Genomic DNA, 23,816 nt, shown 5'->3' with positions numbered 1-23,816 from the left:
TGATGTCTGGGGCTTTGATTATATGGGACTGTTTCCTTCCTCTAATGGGTATACACATATTTTAGTTCCTGTTGATTATGTTACTAAGTGGGTAGAAGCTATTCCAACTAGTAGTGCTGGTCATAACACCTCTATTAAGATACTTAAAGAAGTTATTTTTCTGAGATTTGGAGTCCCTAGATACTTAATGACTGATGGTGGTTCACATTTTATTCATGGTGCCTTTCATAAAATGCTTGCTAAGTATGATGTTCATCATAGAATTGCATCTCCATATCATCCACAGTCTAGTGGTCAAGTAGAATTAAGTAATACAGAGCTTAAACTAATTTTGCAAAAGACTGTTAATAGATCTAGAAAGAATTGGTCCAAGAAACTTGATGATGCATTATGGGCCTATAGAACTGCATATAAAAATCCTATGGGTATGTCTCCATATAAAATGGTTTATGGAAAAGCTTGTCACTTACCTCTCGAACTAGAACACAAGGCATATTGGGCCATTAAAGAGCTCAATTATGATTTCAAACTTGCAGATGAGAAGAGGCTTTTTGACATTATCTCACTTGATGAATGGAGAACCCATGCCTATGAGAATGCCAAACTGTTTAAAGAAAAAGTTAAAAGATGGCATGACAAAAGGATACAAAAATGTGAGTTTAATGTAGGTGATTATGTATTGTTATACAAATCTCGTTTAAGATTTTTTGCAGGCAAACTCCTTTCTAAATAGGAAGACCCTTACGTCATTGAGGAGGTCTATTGTTCTGGTGCTATAAAAATCAACAACTTCAAAGGCATAAATCCGAGTGTGGTGAATGGTCAAAGAATCAAACATTATATCTCAGGTAATCCCATAAATGTTGAAACTAATGTTATTGAAACCGTAACCCCGGAGGAACATGAGGGACACTTTCCAAAACGTTTCAGACTCCAAAAAGGAAGAGGTATGTGGTACGGTAAGTAAACCGACTCCAAAACAGTTCTAGTAGCATTTTTCTCCGTTTTGGAATATTTAAGAAAATAGGAAAATAAGAAGCAGTCCCGGAAGGACATGAGGCTTCCACGAGGGTGGAGGGTGCGCCCTACCCCCTGGGTGCGCCCCCTGCCTCGTGGGCACCTCGTGTGCTCTTTGGACTCCGCTTTCTTGCACGATACTTCTTTCAGTCGGTAAAAATTCATTATATAATCTCCCGAAGGTTTTGATCACCGTACCACACAAATATCTCTTGTTTTTGTTTCGAGCTGTTTTATGCCAAGGTTGTCAAGGCCAGGCAACATGTCGTCTCCCTCCTCCTCCAACAATGATGGCAACGATGCTTGGCTAATGAAGATAGAGCTGAAAAGAGAATAGCCCAGAGAGATCAACATGGATGATAGGATCGAGAAGGCCATGGGGGATCAAGTTCCGGCAGTAGTAGATGAAGACTTCCTTCAACCTCATCACAATCTCTTTACCCCAATGGAGATTGAGGCTTTCAAGATGATTGAGTTAGCTTGCATTCAAAACAAGTATCTCACAAGTGAAAATATTTTGTTATAGGAGCATATCATCGCACTCAAGGGCATTATCTGCAAATTGGAGGATCTCCTACGCTCGATGTGCGACTATCCATCATCACCAACGCCTTCTTCACCAACAAAGAAGAACTGAGTATTGGGTATGGGCACTCCCCTTGGCAACTGCCAAACTTGGGGGAGTGCCCCGGTATCGTATCACCATCACACTTTTATCTTTACCGTTTTTCTTAGTTTGATCCTTTTGGTAATATCTTGATCTAGTAGAATAAAGTTTTAGTATGATCTAGTTTTGAGTTTTGCTTTATGATCCTTTAATGACCCACAAGTATAGGGGATCTATCATAGTCCTTTTGATAAGTAAGAGTGCGAACCCAACGAGGAGCAGAAGGAAATGATAAGCAGTTTTCAGCAAGGTATTCTCTGCAAGCACTGAAATTATCAGTAACGGGTAGTTTTGTGATAAGGTAATTTGTAACGGGTAACAAATAGTAAAAGTAAATAAGGTGCAGAAATATGGCCCAATCCTTTTTGTAGCAAAGGACAAGCCTGGACAAACTCTTATATAAAGGAAAACGCTCCCGAGGACACATGGGAATTATCGTCAAGCTAGTTTTCATCGCGCTCATATGATTCGTGTTCGGTACTTTGATAATTTGATATGTGGGTGGACCGATGCTTGGGTACTGCCCTACCTTGGACAAGCATCCCACTTATGATTAACCCCTCTTGCAAGCATCCGCAACTACAAAAGAAGTATTAAGGTAAACCTAACCATATCATGAAACATATGGATCCAAATCAGCCCCTCACAAAGCAACTCATAAACTAGGGTTTAAGCTTCTGTCACTCTAGCAATCCATCATCTACTTATTACTTCCCAATGCCTTCCTCTAGTCCCAAACAATGGTGAAGTGTCATGTAGTCGATGTTCACATGACACCACTAGAGGAAAGACAACATACATCTCATCAAAATATCGAACGAATACCAAATTCACATGACTACTTATAGCAAGACTTCTCACATGTCCTCAGGAACAAACGTAACTACTCACAAAGCATATTCATGTTCATAATCAGAGGGGTATTAATATGCATAAAGGATCTGAACATATGATCTTCCACCGAATGAACCAACTAGCATCAACTACAAGGAGTAATCAACACTAGAAGCAACCCATAGGTACCAATCTGAGGCTTTGGGACAAAGATTGGATACAAGAGATGAACTAGGGTTTGAGATGAGATGGTGCTGGTGAAGATGTTGATGGAGATTGACCCCTCCCGATGAGAGGATCGATGGTGATGATTTCCCCCTCCCGGAGGGAAGTTTCCCCGGCAGAACAGCTCCGCCAGAGCCCTAGATTGGTTCCGCCAAGGTTCCGCCTCATGGCGGCGGAGTTTCGTCCCATGAGATTTCTTATGATTTTTCTCGGATGAAAGACTTCATATAGAAGAAGATGGGCACCGGAGGCCTGTCAGGGGGCCCACGAGGCAGGGGGGCGCGCCCAGGGGGTAGGGTGCGCCCCCACCCTCGTGGATGGTGGGTGGCCCCCCTCTGGTACTTCCTTCACCCAATATTTTTTATATATTCTGAAACATGCTCCCGTGATGTTTCAGGACTTTTGGAGTTGTGCAGAATAGGTCTCTAATATTTGCTCCTTTTCCAGCCCAGAATTCCAGCTGCCGGCATTCTCCCTCTTCATGTAAACCTTGTAAAATAAGAGAGAATAGGCATAAGTATTGTGACATAATGTGTAATAACAGCCCATAATGAAGTAAATATCAATATAAAAGCATGATGCAAAATGGACGTATCAACTCCCCCAAGCTTAGATCTCGCTTGTCCTCAAGCAGAAGCCGAAATCGAAAAATATGTCCACATGTTTGGAGATAGAGGTGTCGATAAAATAAAATACAGACATGAGGGCATCATGATCATTCTTAGAACAGCAACATATATATATATATTGCCATATAGTTTCTTATGCTAAAGTAACAATTCAATCACAATTTCAGGTATGAATCAGAAACTTCATTGAAAACTAACAAACTATAATCTCGGTCATTGAAGCAATTGCAATTTATCATAACATCGGAAAGAGTCAATATAAGAGCTTTTCAGCAAGTCCACATACTCAACTATCATTTAGTCTTTCACAATTGCTAACACTCATGCAATATTTATGGGTATGAAGTTTTAGTCAGACATAGAGAAAGATAGGGGCTTATAGTTTTGCCTCCCAACCTTTTACCTCAAGGGTAATGTCAACAATAATAGTTCATGAAAACTCACATCCAATTAGCCATATATATCAGGATCTTTCCAACGCATTGTGCTTGCCAAAGGATAAAATGTAAAAAGGAAAGGTGAAAATCACCATGACTTTTATATGAAGTATAAGACAAGAATAAAAGATAGGCCCTTCGTAGAGGGAAGCGGAGGTTGTCATGTGCTTTTATGGTTGGATGCATAAAATCTTAATGCGAAAGAACATCACTTTATATTGCCACTTGTGATATGGACCTTTATTATGCAGTCCTTCGCTTTTATTGCATCCATATCACAAGATCGTATAAAGCTTATTTTCTCCACACTAATAAATCATACATATTTAGAGAGCAATTTTTATTGCTTGCAACAATGACAACTTACTTGAAGGATCTTACTCAATCCATAGGTAGATATGGTGGACTCTCATGGCAAAACTGGGTTTAAGGATATTTGGAAGCACAAGTAGCTAGTATCTCTACTTGGTGCAAAGAATTTGGCTAGCATGAGAGGGAAAGGCAAGCCCAACATGTTGGATGATCCATGACAATATAATTTATTTCAGATGTAAGAAAACATAACCCATTATGTTGTCTTCCTTGTCCAACATCAACTCTTTAGCATGTCATATTTTAATGAGCGCTCACAATCATAAAAGATGTCCAAGATAGTATATTTATATGTGAAGACCTCTCTTTCTTTATTACTTTCTCTTAATTGCAACGATGACCAAAACTATGTTTGTCAACTCTCAACAACTTTTATTCATCATTCTTTTTATATGTGAAGTCATTACTCTCCATAAGATCCATATAACCTCTTTAATTCTTTTTATTGTTTCTCTTCTCTTTTATTTTTATTCCCTCAAGATCACAACAAGATAATCAAACCCTTGACTCAACACTAATCTTTATTATATATAGCTCACAGACTCGATTACATAGAAGGATCATAAAGCAGAACTGAAAACTAGATCATACTAAAACTTTATTCTACTAGATCAAGATATTACCAAAAGGATCGAACTAAGAAAAATGGTAAAGATAAAAGTGTGATGATGATACGATACCGGGGCACTCCCCCAAGCTTGGCAGTTGCCAAGGGGAGTGCCCATACCCGATACCCAGTTCTTCTTTATTGGTGAAGAAGGTGTTGGTGATGATAGATAGTCGCACATCGAGCCTAGGAGATCCTCCAATTTGCGGATAATGCCCTTGAGTGCGATGATATGCTCCTTCAACAAAATATTTTCACTTGTGAGATACTTGTTTTGAATGCAAGCTAACTCAATCATCTTGAAAGCTCCAATATCCGTTGGGGTAAAGAGATTGTGATGAGGTTGAAGGATGTCTTTGTCCACTACTGCCGGAACTTGATCCCCCATGGCCTTCTTGATCCCATCATCCTTGTTGACCTCTCTGGGCTCTTCTCTCTTCAGCTCTATCTTCATTAGACAAGCATCATTGCCCTCATTGTTGGAGGAGGAGGGAGACGACATGATGCCTGGCCTTGACAACCCTGGTAGAAAACAGACCGAAACAAAAACAGGAGATATTTGCGTGGTACGGTGATCAAAACCTTTGGGAGATTATATAATCAATTTTTACCGACCAAAAGAAGCATCATGCAAGAAAACGGAGTCCGGAGAGCACACGAGGTGCCCACGAGGCAGGGGGGCGCGCCCTCCACCCTCGTGGACACCTCGTGTCCTTCCCGGACTACTTCTTATTTTCCTATTTTTATATATTCCAAAACGGAGAAAAATTGCTATTAGAACTGTTTTGGAGTCGGTTTACTTACCGTACCATAAAGCTCTTCCTTTTTGGAGTCTGAAACATTCTGGAAAGTGTCCCTTATGTATTCCTCCGGGGTTACGGTTTCAATAACATTAGTTTCAACATTTATAGGATTACCTGAGATATAATGTTTGATTCTTGGACCGTTCACCACCCTTGGACTTGTGCCTTCGAAGTTGTTGATTTTTATAGCATCGGAACGATAAACCTCCTCGATAATGTAAGGACCTTCCCATTTAGAGAGGAGTTTTCCTGCAAAAAATCTTAAACGAGAGTTGTATAACAATACATAATCACCTACATTAAACTCACATTTTTGTATCCTTTTGTCTTGCCATCTTTTAACTTTTTCTTTAAACAGTTTGCATTCGCATAGGCCTAGGTTCTCCATTCATCAAGTGAACTAATTTCAAAAAGTCTCTTCTCACCGGCAAGTTTGAAATCATAATTGAGCTCTTTAATGGCCCAATATGCCTTATGTTCTAGTTCAAGAGGTAAGTGACATGCTTTACCATAAACCATTTTATATGGAGACATACCCATAGGATTTTTATATGCAGTTCTATAAGCCCATAATGCATCATCAAGTTTCTTGGACCAATTCTTTCTAGACCTATTAATAGTCTTTTGCAAAATCAATTTAAGCTCTCTATTACTCAATTCTACTTGACCACTAGACTGTGGGTGATATGGAGATGCAATTCTATGATTAACATCATACTTAGCAAGCATTTTACGAAAAGCACCATGAAGAAAATGTGAACCACCATCAGTCATTAAATATCTAGGGACTCTAAACCTCGAAAAATAACTTCTTTAAGCATCTTAATAGAGGTGTTATGATCGACACTACTAGTTGGAATAGCTTCTACCCACTTAGTAACGTAATCAACAACAACTAAAATATGTGTATACCCATTAGAGGAAGGAAACGGTCCCATATAATCAAAGCCCCAAACATGAAATGGTTCAATAACAAGTGAATAATTCATAGGCATTTCTTTACGTCTACTAATGTTACCAATTATTTGACATTCATCACAAGATAAGACAAACTTAGAGTAATCTTTGAAGAGAGTAGGCCAATAAAAACCGGATTGCAATACCTTATGTGTAGTTCTATCTCCAGCGTGGTGTCCTCCATAAGCCTCGGAGTGACACTTGCGTAGGATCTGTTCCTGTTCATGCTCAGGTACACAACGTCTAATAACACCATCTACTCCTTCTTTATAAAGGTATGGGTCATCCAAAAAGTAATGTCTTAAATCATAGATAAACCTTTTGTTTTGCTGGTATGTGAAACTAGGTGGTATAAATTTAGCAATAATATAATTAGCATAATCAGCATACCATGGAGCAGTACGAGAAGAATTTATGACAACTAATTGTTCATCAGGAAAGCTATCATCAATAGGTAGTGGTTCATCAAGAACATTCTCTAACCTAGACAAGTTGTCTGCAACGGGGTTCTCAGCTCCCTTTCTATCAATAATATGCAAATCAAATTCTTGAAGCAAGAGAACTCATCTAAAAAGTCTAGGTTTAGCATCTTTCTTTTCCATAAGTTATTTAATAGCAGCATGATCAGTGGGAATAGTTACTTTATAATCAACAATGTAAGATCTGAACTTATCACAAGCAAATACAACTGCTAAAAATTCAATTTCAGTAGTAGCATAATTTCTTTGGGCACTGTCTAGAGTTTTACTAGCATATAGGATAACATTTAATTTCTTATCAACCCTTTGTCCTAAAACAGCCCCTACAACATAATCACTAGCATCACACATAATTTCAAAGGGTAAATTCCAATCAGGTGGCCGAACAATAGGTGCAGAAATCAAGGCTTTATTAAGTATTTCAAATGCTTCTACACAATCATCATCAAAGACAAATGGAACATCTTTTTGTAAGAGATTATTCAGAGGCCTAGAAATATTAGAGAAGTCCTTAATGAACCTCCTATAAAAACCGGCATGACCAAGGAAACTTCTTATACCTTTAATGTCCTTAGGACGCGACATCTTATCAATAACACCAACCTTAGCTTTATCAACTTCAATACCTCTTTCAGAAATTTTATGCCCCAAGACAATACCTTCATTAACCATAAAGTGACACTTCTCCCAATTCAAGACAAGATTAGTTTCTTCACATCTCTGCAAAACTCGATCAAGGTTGCTTAAGCAATCATTGAAAGAAGTTCCATAAACAGAGAAATCATCCATGAATACCTCAACAATCTTTTCACAAAAGTCAGAGAATATAGCAGTCATACATCTTTGAAAGGTAGCAGGCGCATTGCATAGACTAAAAGGCATATGTCTATAAGCAAAGGTACCGAAAGGGCAAGTAAAAGTGGTCTTTTCATGATCCTCTTTCGACACAGGTATTTGAGAGAAACCAGAATAACCATCAAGAAAGCAAAAATGTGTATGTTTGGATAGTCTTTCTAGAATTTGATCAATAAAAGGTAAAGGGTAGTGATCCTTTTTAGTAGCTTTATTTAATTTGCGGGAATCCATTACCATTTATAACCTGTAACAATTATTTGTGGGATCACTTCATCTTTATCATTAGGAACAATTGTAATACCTCCCTTCTTAGGAACACAATGGATAGGACTTACCCACTGACTATCAGCAACGGGATAAATTATACCTGCCCCTAGAAGCTTTAGTATTTCTTTTCTTACAACTTCTTTCATCTTAGAATTTAACCTTCGTTGGTGATCAACAACCGGTTCCGTCTCTCTCCAATTTTATTTTGTGCTGGCATAGAGTGGGACTAATGCCCTTAAGATCATCAAGAGTATATCCAATAGCAGCATGATGCTTCTTCAGAGTTTTCAATAATTTCTTTTCTTAATGCCCTGAAAGGTTAGCACTAATAATAATAGGATATATCTCTTTCTCATCAAGATAAACATATTTAAGAGTATCAGTTAAAGGTTTAAGCTCAAACAAGGGGTCACCCTTGGGTGGAGGGGTATCCCCTAAAATCTCAACAGACAAGTTGTGTTTCAAAATAGGTCCCTATTTAAAGAATAATTCATCTATTTCCCTTCTTTCATTCATAAATATATCATTTTCATGGTCTAGCAAATATTGTTCTAAAGGATCACTAGGAGGCACGACAATAGAAGCAAGACCAATAATTTCATCTTTACTTGGCAATTATTTATCATGGGGTTGTCTACGAAATTTAGCAAAATTAAACTCATGAGACACATCCCCCAAACCAATAGTAACAACATCCTTTTTGCAATCTATCCTAGCATTAACAATATTCAAGAAGGGCCTACCAAATATAATGGGACAAAAGTAATCTTGTGGGGAGCCAAGAATAAGAAAATCAGCAGGATATTTGACTTTCCCACACAAGACTTCAACATATCTAACAATCCCAACTGGTGAAATAGTGTCTCTATTAGCTAGCTTAATTGTAACATCAATTTCCTCTATCTTAGCAGGTGCGATATCATGCATAATTTCTTTATATAAGGAATGAGGTATTGCACTTGCACTATAACCCATATCACATAAGCCATGATAACAATGATATCCGATTTTAACAAAAATAACATGCATGCCTAAAACAAGTCTATGTTTATTTTTAGTATCGGGTCTAGAAATTCTAGCAGCTTCATCACAAAAGTAAATAGCATGCCCATCAATATTATCGGCCAAGGGATCTTTAACCATAGAAACACTAGGTTCAACTTTAATTTGCTCAGAGGGTGTAGGTGTTCTAGTATTATTCTTAAGAACCACAGTTGAAGCTTTAGCATGATCCTTTATTCTAAAAGGGAAAGGTGGTTTCTCAATATAAGCAGTAGGAACAACAAAATCGTTATAAGTGATAGTCTTTTCTTCAACTTTAATAGGTGCAACTACTTTTACTTCAATGGGAGGATTATATTTAAACCACTTCTCCTTAGGGATATCAACATAAGTAGCAAAGGATTCACAGAAATAAGCTACTATCTCAGAGTCAAGTCCATATTTAGTGCTAAATTCACGATAAGCATTGGTATCCATAAAAGATTTAACACAATCAAACTTGGGTGTTGTACCTGACTCCTTACCTTCGTCGAGATCTCAATATTCAGAGTTGCATTTAATTCTTTCCAATAAATCCCATTTGAATTCAATAGTCTTCATCATAAAAGAGCTAGTACAAGAAGTATCGAGCATGGAGCGATTATCGAGAGAAAGCCGAGCATATGAATTTTGAATAATAATTTCTCTTGAAAGCTCATGATTGGGGCATGGATATAACATTGACTTAAGCCCCCCAAGCTTGAGCGATGCTTTCTCCTTCGCGAGGCCAAAAATTATATATATAATTACGATCATGATGAACAGGATGCATAGGATAAAACTTCTGATAAAAGTCCAATTTCAGTCGGTTGTAGCCTAAACCATGTCAATGCCTTTCCCTTCAAAGATAAAAGGGAAGACCTTCTTCTTGATAACATCCTCCGGCAGACCCGCAAGCTTAAATAATCCACAAACTTCATCCACATAGATTAGGTGCAAATCGGGATGCAATGTTCCATCTCCTGTAAAAGGATTAGCTTGCAGTTTCTCTATCATACCTGAAGGAATTTCAAAGTAAACATTTTCAGTAGGTTCAGTAGGTTGAGGAGCAACTCTTTGCTGTACTGGTCAGGGTGAAGATACCCCAAACAAGCCCTTCAAAGGATTATGTTCCATAGTAACAAGTGACAGTAAATTTCAGCACACTATATAAATTTTTCCTTACCAAATTCCACTCACCAAAGGCGCTTCACTCCCCGACATTGACGCCAGAAAAGAGTCTTGATGACCCAAAAGTATGGGGATCTATCGTAGTCCTTTCGATAAGTAAGAGTGTCGAACCCAACAAGGAGCAGAAGGAAATGATAAGCAATTTTCAGCAAGATATTCTCTGCAAGCACTGAAATTATTGGTAACAGGTAGTTTTGTGATAAGGTAATTTGTAATGGATAACAAATAGTAAAAGTAAATAAGGTGCAAAAAGATGGACCAATCCTTTTTGTAGCAAAGGACAAGCCTGGACAAACTCTTATATAAGGGAAAACGCTCCCAAGGACACATGGGAATTATCGTCAAGCTAGTTTTCATCACGCTCATATGATTCACTTTCGGTACTTTGATAATTTGATATGTGGGTGGACCGGTGCTTGGGTACTGCCCTACCTTGGACAAGCATCACACTTATGATTAACCCCTCTTGCAAGAATCCGCAACTACAAAAGAAGTATTAAGGTAAACCTAACCATAGCATGAAACATATGGATCCAAATCAGCCCTTACGAAGCAACTCATAAACTAGGGTTTAAGCTTCTGTCACTCTAGCAACCCACCATCTACTTATTACTTCCCAATGCCTCCCTCTATGCCAAAGAATGGTGAAGTGTCATGTAGTCGATGTTCACATGACACCACTAGAGGAAAGATAACATACATCTCATCAAAATATCGAACGGATACCAAATTCACATGACTACTTATAGCAAGACTTCTCCCATGTCCTCAGGAACAAACCTAACTATTCACAAAGCATATTCATGTTCATAATCAGAGGGGTATTAATATGTATAAAGGATCTGAACATATGATCTTACACCGAATGAACCAACTAGCATCAACTACAAGGAGTAATCAACAATACTAGCAACCCACAGGTACCAATCTGAGGCTTTGGGACAAAGATTGTATACAAGAGATGAACTAGGGTTTGAGATGAGATGGTGCTGGTGACGATGTTGATGGAGATTGACCCCCTCCCAATGTGAGGATCGATGGTGATGACGATGGTCATGATTTCCCCCTCCTGGAGGGAAGTTTCCCTGGAAGAACAGCTCAGCCGGAGCCCTAGATTGGTTCCGCCAAGGTTCCACCTCGTGGCGGCGGAGTTTCGTCTCGTGAGCTTTCTTATGATTTTTTCTCGGACGAAAGACTTCATATAGCATAAGATGGGCACCGGAGGCCTGGCAGGGGGCCCAAGAGGCAGGGGGCGCACCCAGGGGTAGGGCACGCCCCCACCCTCGTGGATGGTGGGCGGCCCCCCTCTGATACTTCCTTCGCCCAATATTTTTTATATATTCTGAAACGTTCTCTCGTGAAGTTTCAGGACTTTTGGAGTTGTGCAGAATAGGTCTCTAATATTTGCTCCTTTTCCAGCCCAGAATTCCAGCTGCCAGCATTCTCCCTCTTCATGTAAACCTTGTAAAATAAGAGAGATTAGGCATAGGTATTGTGACATAATGTTTAATAACAGCCCATAATGCAATAAATATCGATATAAAAGCATGATGCAAAATGGACGTATCATCCTTCTATGTAATCGAGTCCGTGAGCTATATATAATAAAGATTAGTGTTGAGTCAAGGGCTTGATTATCTTGCTATGATCTTGAGGGAATAAAAATAAAAGAAAAAATAAAAAGAAATAACGAGATCATATGGATCTTATGGAGAGTAATGACTTCACATATAAAGAGTATGATGAATAAAAGTTGTTGAGAGTTGACAAACATAGTTTTGGTCATCGTTGCAATTATTAAGAAGTAATAAAGAAAGAGAGGTTTCAACATATAAATATACTATCTTGGACATCTTTTATGATTGTGAGCACTCATTAAAATATGACATGCTAAAGAGTTGATGTTGGACAAGGAAGACAACGTAATGGGTTATGTTTTCTTACATCCGAAGTAAATTATATTGTCATGGATCATCCAACATGTTGAGCATGCCTTTCCCTCTCATGCTAGCCAAATTCTTTGCACCAATTAGAGATACTACTTGTACTTCCAATTATCCTTTAACCTAGTTTTGCCATGAGAGTCCACCATATCTACCTATGGAAGGAGTAAGATCCTTCACGTAAGTTGTCATTGTTGCAAACAATAAAAATTGCTCTCTAAATATGTATGATTTATTAGTGTGGAGAAAATACGCTTTATACAATCTTGTGATGGGGAAGAAATAAAAGCGACGGACTGCATAATAAAGGTCCATATCACAAGTGGCAATATAAAGTGACGTTCTTTTGCATTAAGATTTCGTGCATCCAACCATAAAAGCACATGACAACCTCTGCTTCCCTCTGCGTCCGCTTAAAACTTCATACCCATAAATATTGCGTGAGTGTTAGCAATTGTGAAAGACTAAATGATAGTTGAGTATGTGGACTTGCTGAAAAGCTCTGACATTGACTCTTTCTGATGTTACGATAAATTGCAATTGCTTCAATGACTGAGATTATAGTTTGTTAGTTTTCAATGAAGTTTCTGATTCATACTTCAAATTGTGATTGAATTGTTACTTTAGTATAAGAAATCATATGACAATATATATATATATATATATGTTGCTGTTCTAAGAATGATCATGATGCCCTCATGTCCGTATTTTATTTTATCGACACCTCTATCTCTAAACATGTGGACATATTTTTCGATTTCGGCTTTCGCTTGAGGACAAGCGAGGTCTAAGCTTGGGGGAGTTGATACATCCATTTTGCATCATGCTTTCGATATTTAGTGCATTATGGGCTGTTATTACACATTATATCACAATACTTATGCCTATTCTTTCTTATTTTACAAGATTTACATGAAGAGGGGGCATGCCGGCAACTGGAATTCTGGGCTGGAAAAGGAGCAAATATTAGTGACCTATTCCGCACATCTGCGAAAGTCCTGAAACTTCACGGGAGCACGTTTTAGAATATATAAAAATATTGGGCGAAGGAGGTACCAGAGGGGGGCCACCCACCATCCACGAGGGTGGGGGCGCGCCCCCCTGCCTCGTGGGCCCCCCTGACAGCCCTCTGGTGCCCATCTTCTGCTATATCAGGTCTTTCGTCCAGAAAAAATCATAAGCAAGCTCACGGGACAAAACTCCGCCGCCACGAGGCGGAACCAATCTAGGGCTCCGGCAGAGCTGTTCTGCCGGGGAAACTTCCCTACGGGAGGGGGAAATCATCACCATCGTCATCACCATCGATCCTCTCATTGGGAGGGGGTCAATCTTCATCAACATCTTCACCAGCACCATCTCATCTCAAACCCTAGTTCATCTCTTGATACGGGGTTGCCCAATCTTCACGGAGGATCGGCTCTATGTTGCGAATCAACGCCACCTGAAGGGTACGAAGGAAACCCTCGACCCCAACCAACAACGCTGTCGAGTAAAGAATAACTAGTGCAACCTGACGAGACCGAAGCTAACTATTGCAAATGCAACAACCAGTGACAAATATTCGCCCAACCACACTCTTAGTTCCAATCCACGCAACCACGCACGAAGTTGGAAGCACGAACTGGTCACTGCCTCAACGGCTGCTGTTGTAAAATCACAAAGTGAGTTTACCCTCTCACAAGGCAAGATTACAAGAGCTAAGGAGGAAGTGAACTCTCAAACAATATTCTGGTTGCACTTAGCTAACCTATGCTGAAATCAAATTGCCAAAGAGTTGTGGCTGAAGTGGGGGAAGGGGTATTTATACTAGGAACAGCCCTCCTAGTTTAGGTGTGAAACCAGGCCAAAAGAGGGGCTCAAATTCGTGCTAACCAGCTGGTCAAGGGAGCAAACTCATGGAGCCTCACGCAACAATTAATGCCCTGGACAACTTGCATTGGAACTCTCATATCCTTTGACTCAGGACTCCAAATGATGCACCGTTTGATTTTCCTGAAAGTAGACTTCATATGCTCCCCATTTTGTACTCCCACACATGCTGGATGCTCATATATTTGCGTTGCATGATTCAGCAAGTTCTGGGACGAATTCTGGAACTACACATGCAACAATAGCATGTTGAGATGACTTGCTATTCTTCCTTGCGGTGTAACTATTTGTCCTTGTCACCAAAACAAGGCTTTCATCAGAGTTGAAACTTGTTCTCTTTAAACTTGTTGAATGGGCTCCAAAACTTGGTTCTTCATGTGCTGAATGTTGTTGGTTGTCCTTGGCATTGTACCTAAGTAAAAATCAACACACGAGATTTAGGCAGTATAAAGTTCTCATGGTCATTTGAATTGTGATAAGCTAGGAGCGCGTTCACCTCTTGTGCTATTTGTTTGGCACAGCTCCTTGTCATGGGACCCAAATAGATCTTCTTTGTAGAAGCTTCACTTGATGGCTGAGATTTATCATCAGGAGAAGATGATAAACGAGGTGAACCTGGGATGTCCTCATCATCCTCCCCCTCTTCAAAAGGAGTCGTCCTCGACTCTTGACCCTCTTGATCGAAGCATGGAGACAAATCAGCAACGTTGAAAGTTGGACTCACAGCATAGTCTTCAGGAAGCTCGATTTTGTAAGCATTGTCATTGATCTTGGCCAGGACTTTGAATGGTCCATCTCCACGAGGCATTAGCTTGGATTTACGCTTCTCTGGGAACCGATCTTTGCGCAAATGTATCCAAACCAGATCTCCGGGCTCAAAAGTTACCTTCTTGCGATTTTTGTTTGCCTTAGCAGCATAGTACTTGGACTTCCTTTCTATCTCTTCTCTGGTCTTCTCATGAATCTTCTTCACATATGCAGCACGCTTGGAAGCCTCCATGTTACATCTCTCTTGCAATGGAAGTGGCAGCAAGTCAATTGGTGCAAGTGGTTTGAATCCATATACCACCTCAAATGGGCACATGTTTGTGGTAGAGTGAACTGCCCGATTGTAAGCAAACTCCACGTGCGGCAAACACTCTTCCCACTCCTTCAAATTCTTCTTGATCATTGTACGCAGCAAGGCTGAGAGTGTGTGGTTCACTACCTCTGTTTGCCCATCAGTTTGGGGGTGACACGTTGTTGAAAACAACAACTTGGTTCCTAATTTTGCCCACAGTGTTTTCCAAAAGTAGCTCATGAACTTCACATCTCGATCTGAAACAATAGTCCTTGGCATTCCATGCAAGCGAACAACTTCCCTGAGAAACAAATCAACAACATGTGAAGCATCGTCATTCTTGTGGCACGGAATGAAGTGTGCCATTTTTGAGAACCCATCAACCACAACAAAAACTGAATCCCTCCCCCTCTTAGTCCTAGGCAGTCCTAAAACAAAATCCATGCTAATATCTTCCCAAGGAGCATTTGGAACAGGTAGGGGAGTATATAAACCATGGGAGTTCAGTTTAGACTTAGCTTTGTGGCATATGATGCATCGCTGCACAAATCTCTCAACGTCCTTCCTCATCTTTGGCCAATAAAAGTGATCGGCCAACATCTCATAAGTTTTCTCACGACCAAAGTGTCCCATTAATCCTCCTGCATGTAATTCCTGCAACAACAAAGGCCTAACCAAGGAATCTGGAACACACAACTTGTTAACCCTAAAAAGGAACCCATCATACACATGGTATTTATCCCAACCTTTCCCATCTTTACATTTTGCATATGGTTCTGAAAATATATGATCAGTGCAATACAGTTCTTTTAAGCTCTCAAGTTCTTGTACCTTCACTTCTAATTGTGTCAAAAGAACATGCCTACGGGACAAAGCATCAGCAACCATGTTTTCCCTTCCTTTCTTATACTTCACAACATATGGGAAAGTTTCAATGAATTCTACCCATTTAGCATGCCTACGATTCAGTTTAGCTTGGCCTTTCAAATGTTTCAAGGCCTCATGATCAGAATGTACAATAAACTCTTTAGGCCATAAGTAGTGTTGCCAAGTTTCAAGCACTCTAACCAAGGCATACAACTCCTTATCATAAACAGAATAATTCAGTTGTGCACCACTCAGATTCTCACTAAAATATGCTATTGGTTTTCGTTCTTGCATTAACACACCTCCAACACCTATTCCACTAGCATCACATTCCATCTCAAAAGTTTTAGTGAAATCGGGTAGAATCAGCAAAGGTGCTTCAGTTAATTGTTTCTTAAGCTCAAGAAATGCTTCTTCTTGTGGTGCACCCCATTTAAAGGGAATTCCTTTCTTTTTCAATTCATTCAAAGGTGCAGCAATTGTACTAAAATCTTTCACAAACCTCCGGTAGAAACCAGAAAGGCCATGAAAACTTCTCACCTTGCTTACATTCATTGGAGTTGGCCAATTCTTGATTGCTTCCACCTTAGATTCATCCACTTCAATTCCCTGTCCTGAAACGACATAGCCAAGAAAAACAACCTTGTTTGTGCAAAAGGAGCACTTCTCAACGTTAGCATATAGTTTTTCTATCCTTAGCACATTCAGCACTTGTTTTAGATGTTCAATATGTTCCTCAATGGATCTGCTATAGATTAGGATGTCATCAAAGTACACAACAACAAATTTTCCAATGTAAGCTCTCAAAACATGGTTCATCAATCTCATGAATGTACTTGGTGCATTATTTAATCCAAAAGGCATGACTAACCACTCATACAACCCAAATTTTGTTTTGAAAGCAGTTTTCCATTCATCTCCTTCTTTCATCCTAATCTGATGGTATCCACTCCTCAAATCAATTTTAGAGAAAACAGTAGAGCCACTCAATTCATCAAGCATATCATCTAACCTAGGAATAGGATGACGATACCTAATAGTTATAATATTGATAGGCCTACAATCCATTACCAATCGCCATGTGTCATCTTTCTTGGGCACCAAAATCACAGGTACAACACAAGGACTTAAGCTTTCACGCACATAACCTTTATCTAAAAGTTCTTGTACCTGCCTTTGTATCTCTTTTGTTTCTTCAGGATTGGTGCGGTAGGGAGGTCGATTCGAAAGTGATGCTCCTGGAATGAGGTCAATCTGATGTTCTATGCCACGCAAGGGAGGTAGACCAGCAGGTACTTCCTCCGGAAAAACATCCTCGAATTCCTGCAAGACATCACAAATAGCACTAGGGAGACATGTTAAGTCGTTAGCTGAAAGCAAAGCATCTTTGTACACAAGTACAACGACCACTTGATTTGGGTTGAGCCTCACATCTCTCAGTTCTGATTTGGTGGCTATCATTACTAAGTTCTCTCCCTCTCTTTTATTCTTCTCTCTCAGATTTGGCTTGTGACGCTCACTCATCGATTTGTGGATCTCTCTCTCGCTCTTTTTCTCTCCCTCTTTCTTACTCACTATTTTTACTTCAGAAACTTTCTGCAAGTGCTCAACCATGATTTGTTGGGGTGTCATGGGTCTAAGCACCAAGTCTTTTCCTCTCCACTTGATGGTGTATTGATTGGTTCTGCCACAATGTTGAGCTGAATGATCATATTGCCATGGTCTGCCCAACAGCAAGTGACACACTTTCATTGGCACCACATCACACTCAACGGTGTCATTATAATCTCCAATCTTGAATTGCACCTGTACCATTGTGTGATCTTAATCTCTCCACATTCACTCAACCATTGTATATGATATGGATGAGGGTGTTGTAGCAGCTTCAGCACAAGCTTATCACACATTTCTTTGCTTGCAAGATTGTGACAACTCCCACCATCAACAATTACCTTGCATACCTTGTCTTGCACTTTGGCTCTTGTTTGAAACAGATTGTGTCGTTGTCCATTCTCAGCTTCTTTGATCTGCACACTCAAAACTTTAGTGACAACAAGAGAGGCACCTTGCTCATAATCACAATAGGTTTGCTCATCACCATCTGAACCATCACCATCTTCAGTTTCTTCTTCAGGTTCACTACAAGACTCATATTCTCCATTCTCGGTGATCAGCATGGTAAGCTTGTTGGGACAATCCTTCTTCATGTGGCCACGTCCCTTACATGTAAAGCACTCTATCTTACTAGTTTTCCTCGTGGAGCCAATGGAGGATGAACTAGGAGCTGCAAATTTGCTCTTCTCCTTCAAATTTGATGCATCATTTCTGCTCGTGGCTGCATGTGCATGGGGCTGATTTCCACCACCAGAACTAGTCATAATACCTCGACCAACGTTGAATTGTGGTATAAACTTACTCCCACTTGATGTAGCTCGAGCTGTGAAGGACGTAGTTCTGTTTTGCTTCGAGTCTTCTTGCAATTGACGTTCAGCCTTAGAAGCAAGATGTACCAGCTCTACTACATTACGATATGGCTGCAAATCAACCACTCGTTTAACATTAGGATTCAGCCCATAGAGGAACCTTGCCATGGACTGCTCCTCATCTTCATGTATGTTGGCTCTTATCATTGCCTTCTCCATCTCCTTATGATACTCAACTGATAACTTTCCTTGCCTCAAATTCTGGAGCTTATCAAAGATGTCACATCTATAATGCCTTGGGACAAATCTTGCCCTCATCTCTCTTTTCATTTCTGTCCATGTAGCAATAGCAGGCTCTCCTTCTTCTTCTTGCTGAATCTGAACTTGCTCCCACCAAATTAGAGCATAGTCTTCAAATTCAAGTGGCCTAATTTCTTCTCTTCAGAGTAGTTGTGCATGCGGAAAATCTTGTCAACCTTCAATTCCCATGTGAGATAACTTTCTGGATCAGATCCACCATCAAACTTGGGCATGGTAAATTTCAGCTTTCCAAATCTCTCCTCCTCATGCCATCCACGACCATAGTTTCTACGATGATGAAATCTGTCATTCTGGTGCATGCCTTCTTCATATTCATCAAACTCATCTCCACTACCTTCATGGTGCAGATTTGCTCTTCGGTGGCCTCCTCTAAGACCACGACCAACAGCAACTTCATGATGACCACGTCCATTACCATGATCATTTCCACGTCCGGGACCGGGAGGTCTCATGGCATGGGGAGCAGGAGCACAGTTTCTTCTAGTTTGTGCATTGGAGGCAGCACCTTCCCCATCAGTTACATTTTGTTCTTCACCATGGACACTTGCATCTTCTCGGTTATGACGAAGCTCTCGCACAATATCAGCAACAATACCAGTCCTCGTGGCTGCCATGTTCTGAGTGAGTTGCTCATCAACATTACCCATAAGTTGCTGCAAATCTCTCGACAACTTTTCTTGCTTCTCTTCAATTGGGTCAAGGCTATTTCTGAACTCTCGGCGTAGATGATCACGTAATGCATTGAAGTGAAACCGTGTGACGGGCTGATTGAGATGCCCATTTCCTTCAACATCATACTCATTTTCTTCACCTGCCATGGTTAGTTCTTCAAAATCCCTATAGTACTAGAAGCATATATGTGGATAACAACTCAAGCTCACCTCACTTACCAACCGAAGCTCATGTAACTTCCAAATGAGAGCAGAATCATGCTCAACCGTGGTGTCGGTGGTTGGTAAACAAAAAGTGATAATCAAGCGAATACAAGTCTAGGGTTGCACATGCGGGGCTGTTTGGTGGAGTTTGGTTGGGGTATATATGTAGCAAAAGGTGCACTAATCTGCAATCTAGATATTGTTGAACCAAGTAATCATCCACACAAGATTCTAATGCATTTAGTTGATGAATGAGATATACGTGAGGTACATGCAACTCTCGCCAAGGAATTAGATTTGCTGCAAGCAAGGATTGAAGACTTTGCACACTTGACACATTTCAGCTCACAACACAAACATGGATTTCTCAAGATATAAGTGAAGAACAGTCCCAAGTTTTCTCTCCTTTGCTTCTTGCACACACTTTCTTTTTTTTGCCTTTTTTTGCCTTTTTTTGACAAACTTTCAACAAGGGACTTGGATCTGAACACACACTTTGGGGGAATCACGAAAATCACAATAGATGAATTCAACCAACAAGAACATGCAGCTGAAACTTTGACAGCAAACACACACATGCGTTGTTCCCTTTGTCATCAATATGTTACTTTCCCGAGATTTGATCATCGGTATCTCAATACCTAGTTCAATCTCATTACCAGCAATTCTCTTTACTCGTTCCGTAATGCATCCCATAACTAACCCATTAGTCACATTGCTTGCAAGGCTTATAGTGATGTGCATTACCGAGAGGGCCCAGAGACACCTCTCCGATACACGGAGTGACAAATCCTAATCTCGATCTATGCCAACTTAACAAACACCATCGGAGACACCTGTAGAGCATCTTTATAGTCACCCAGTTACATTGTGACATTTCATAGCACACTAAGTGTTCCTCCGGTATCCAGGAGTTGCATAATCTCATAGTCATAGGAACATGTATAAGTTATGGAGAAAGCAATAGCAACAAACTAAACGATTATCGTGCTAAGCTAACGGATGGGTCAAGTCAATCACATCATTCTTTAATGACGTGATCCTGTTCATCAAACGACAACTCTTGTCCATGGCTAGGAAACTTAACCATCTTTGATTAACAAGCTAGTCAAGTAGAGGCATACTAGTGACACTTAGTTTGTCTATGTAATCACACATGTACAAAGTTTTCGGTTAATACAATTCTAGCATGAATAATAGACATTTATCATGATATAAGGAAATAAATAATAACTTTATTATTGCCTCTAGGGCATATTTCCTTCAGCTGCTTCGCGGGGAGCGGTGACGGGTGCTCCCGAGCAAACCAATTTCAGCCACGACCAGGGGAGCTCCTATGTTGCAATAGTGCGCAATGGCTTTGTCCGCGAGGCAGAGGTGCGAGGAAGGTGATGGTGGTTGGGGAGGAGGCGGTGCCATCCTCCTACACAGGAGGCATGGGCATGCTTGTGGAATGCAACAACGTAAGTGCTGGTGTCGGTGGAGAAGAAGCGATCTTCGATGCGCGGATGCAGGAGCTCCAGGCCTCTTCCTCGCGTCCACCCTCTCTGTCGTCACGTTTCTTATCCTGGGCATCCCCACCACAACCACGATGATGGCAACAACCACCACAACCATGAGAAGAGTCAGCAACTCTTGCATGAGATTCATTCTGGCACTTGAGGGTACCATGCGGCTCGTCGGACCCTGGTGAGCAAGGCCTTCCTTGTTGTCTTCTATTATCCTACGACATGGGCAGACGCAGTTGATATAGTCAACAAATGACTGGGATGCCAACTATTTGCTCAAGCCAACCACTTACCGGCTAGAACCTTTGAAACAATTCCCATAATCTGGCCCTTTGATGTCTAGGAGTTGGACATGATTAGACCTATACGAAAGGGCGAGGGAGGCAATAAGTACCTCCGCGTCCTGGTCGACAAGTTCACTAACTGGATTGAAGCGAAGCCGATTACCAGTCAAGCTATCAAGTCATTCATCAAATCCATGTCAGGTGTGGTACACCATAGCATGGCCCATAGTATAATCATGGACAATGGGAAGAATTTTACATCAGAGAAGTTCCAAGATTATTGAGTTGGACGCAATATCAAATTAGACTATGCTTCTGTATATCACACGCAAACCAATGGGCAGGTCGAACGGGCCAACGGATTAGTCCTTGGCGGCATCAAGCCAAGGTTTCTCAAGAAAGCTGGCGGAAAGTGGGTAGAGGAGCTAGATATGTTCTGTGGATCCTACAGACTACACCCAACTGATGTACCGACTACACACCATTTTTTATGGGTTACGGTGCTGAAGTCATCCTCCCAAGCGACATCGTGCATGATGTTCCTCAGGTACCTCAGTACGAGGAGCAGGAGGCAGAGCTCAAGCTCCAGGCCTTCCTCCATGGTGTTGAGTGGTGCGTCTTCAATTTCCTATCCTTCCTCAGATGTAGATTGGTGCTGCCTCGACATAGCACCAATTCAACGAAGGAGGACTGTGGGCAAGGTTCCTTCATCCACCCCAGCTTCTTGGATGAATGTTGTGACGACCTTCAGTGCAAATCCTCCGTCTCCACTCACCTTGAGCAATGTCCAAAACGCTCATGAACTCCTGAAGGGCAAGTGGGCTGCATGGGGTGAACACAAGAGTGTTGTAGACGGACACGAAGGAAACTTCCTCCTGCAAACGCAAGAAAGCACTACACCACGAGGTAAGCAGTACACTTCTTCATCTCTCTCGGTTTATTTATTACAGACAAAGTAGTGCACGCAGTCCAGTACACCTCCAAAAACAATGCAGTGCGGCTACTTCAGTTCACCGTGATTAAAATGGCAGTGTAGTTGCTCAGTTATGTAGTATGATTGTATAGGTTAACCATGGACAATGATGCAGTGCGATTACTTCAGTTCACCCTGCGGGATGATGCAGTCCGCGTGCATTAGTTTGCAGTACCCTTTTAAACACAATGCAGTTTGTATGATTTAGTTCATTTTATTGACAATGCAGCTCGGCCGTTTTGTGCAGGAAATGACGTTCAACAGAAACAAGATGCCGCGCATAATTGAAAACCCAAGGACCATCAACTTTCGGAAGAGTCAAGCTTCTTCGAGAAGAGATACTGGCTGGTTTACCCCTGAGATTCCTCGAGGATTCTTCATGACAACAAACAGGGTGCAATACTCTTCGGAAGAAGATTTTTTCTAGGAAGAAGAGATAGTCGAAGATGGCGATGATATCACCTTCATGTGGGAGGGCACTCACTGAGGGAGTCCTGGATTAGGGGGTGTATGGATGGCCGGACTATACCTTCAGCCGGACTCCTGGACTATGAAGATACAAGATTGAAGACTTCGTCCCGTGTCCGGAAGGGACTTTCCTTGGCGTGGAAGGCAAGCTTGGCGATACGGATATGCAGATCTCCTACCATTGTAACCGACTTTGTGTAATCCTAACCCTCTCCGGTGTCTATATAAACCAGAGGGTTTTAATCCGTAGGACAACATACACAACAACAATCATACCATAGGCTAGCCTCTAGGGTTTAGCCTCTCCGATCTCGTGGTAGATCTACTCTTGTACTACCCATATCATCAATATTAATCAAGCAGGACGTAGGGTTTTACCTCCATTGAGAGGGCCCGAACCTGGGTAAAACTTCGTGTCCCTTGCCTCCTGTTACCATCTAGCCTAGACGCACAGTTCGGGACCCCCTACCCGAGATCCGCCGGTTTTGACACCGACATTGGTGATTTCATTGAGAGTTCCTCTGTGTCGTCGCCATCAGGAAGGATGACTCGCCCCGTCTTTAAAGACGGCACAGTTGCTAAGGGAGCTTTGGCTGTCGGCCAAACCCTCCGGCTAGGTGGTTTTCTTATGACCGCATGTTCGGCTTCTGCGCCGACGATGACCTCTCGATCCATCGAAAACAATCTTCATGTCATCTCGGAACTCGCTGAGCAGTTAGATACAATGGAGCTCTCCTTTATAAACGAGCTCTTGGATCGCTTCGCCGCCCTGGGAGTCGCTACGGATTACGACCAGATTGGGCCTAAACCCGATCTGAGAGAGATTAACTCTCCCCAAGTCACCCATCACGTTGCCGTGGTAGAG

The sequence above is a fragment of the Triticum dicoccoides genome, chromosome 2A (assembly GCF_002162155.2).
Source record: "Triticum dicoccoides isolate Atlit2015 ecotype Zavitan chromosome 2A, WEW_v2.0, whole genome shotgun sequence".
NCBI classification, from domain to species: Eukaryota; Viridiplantae; Streptophyta; class Magnoliopsida; order Poales; family Poaceae; genus Triticum; species Triticum dicoccoides.
This window is presented reverse-complemented; position numbering follows the sequence as displayed.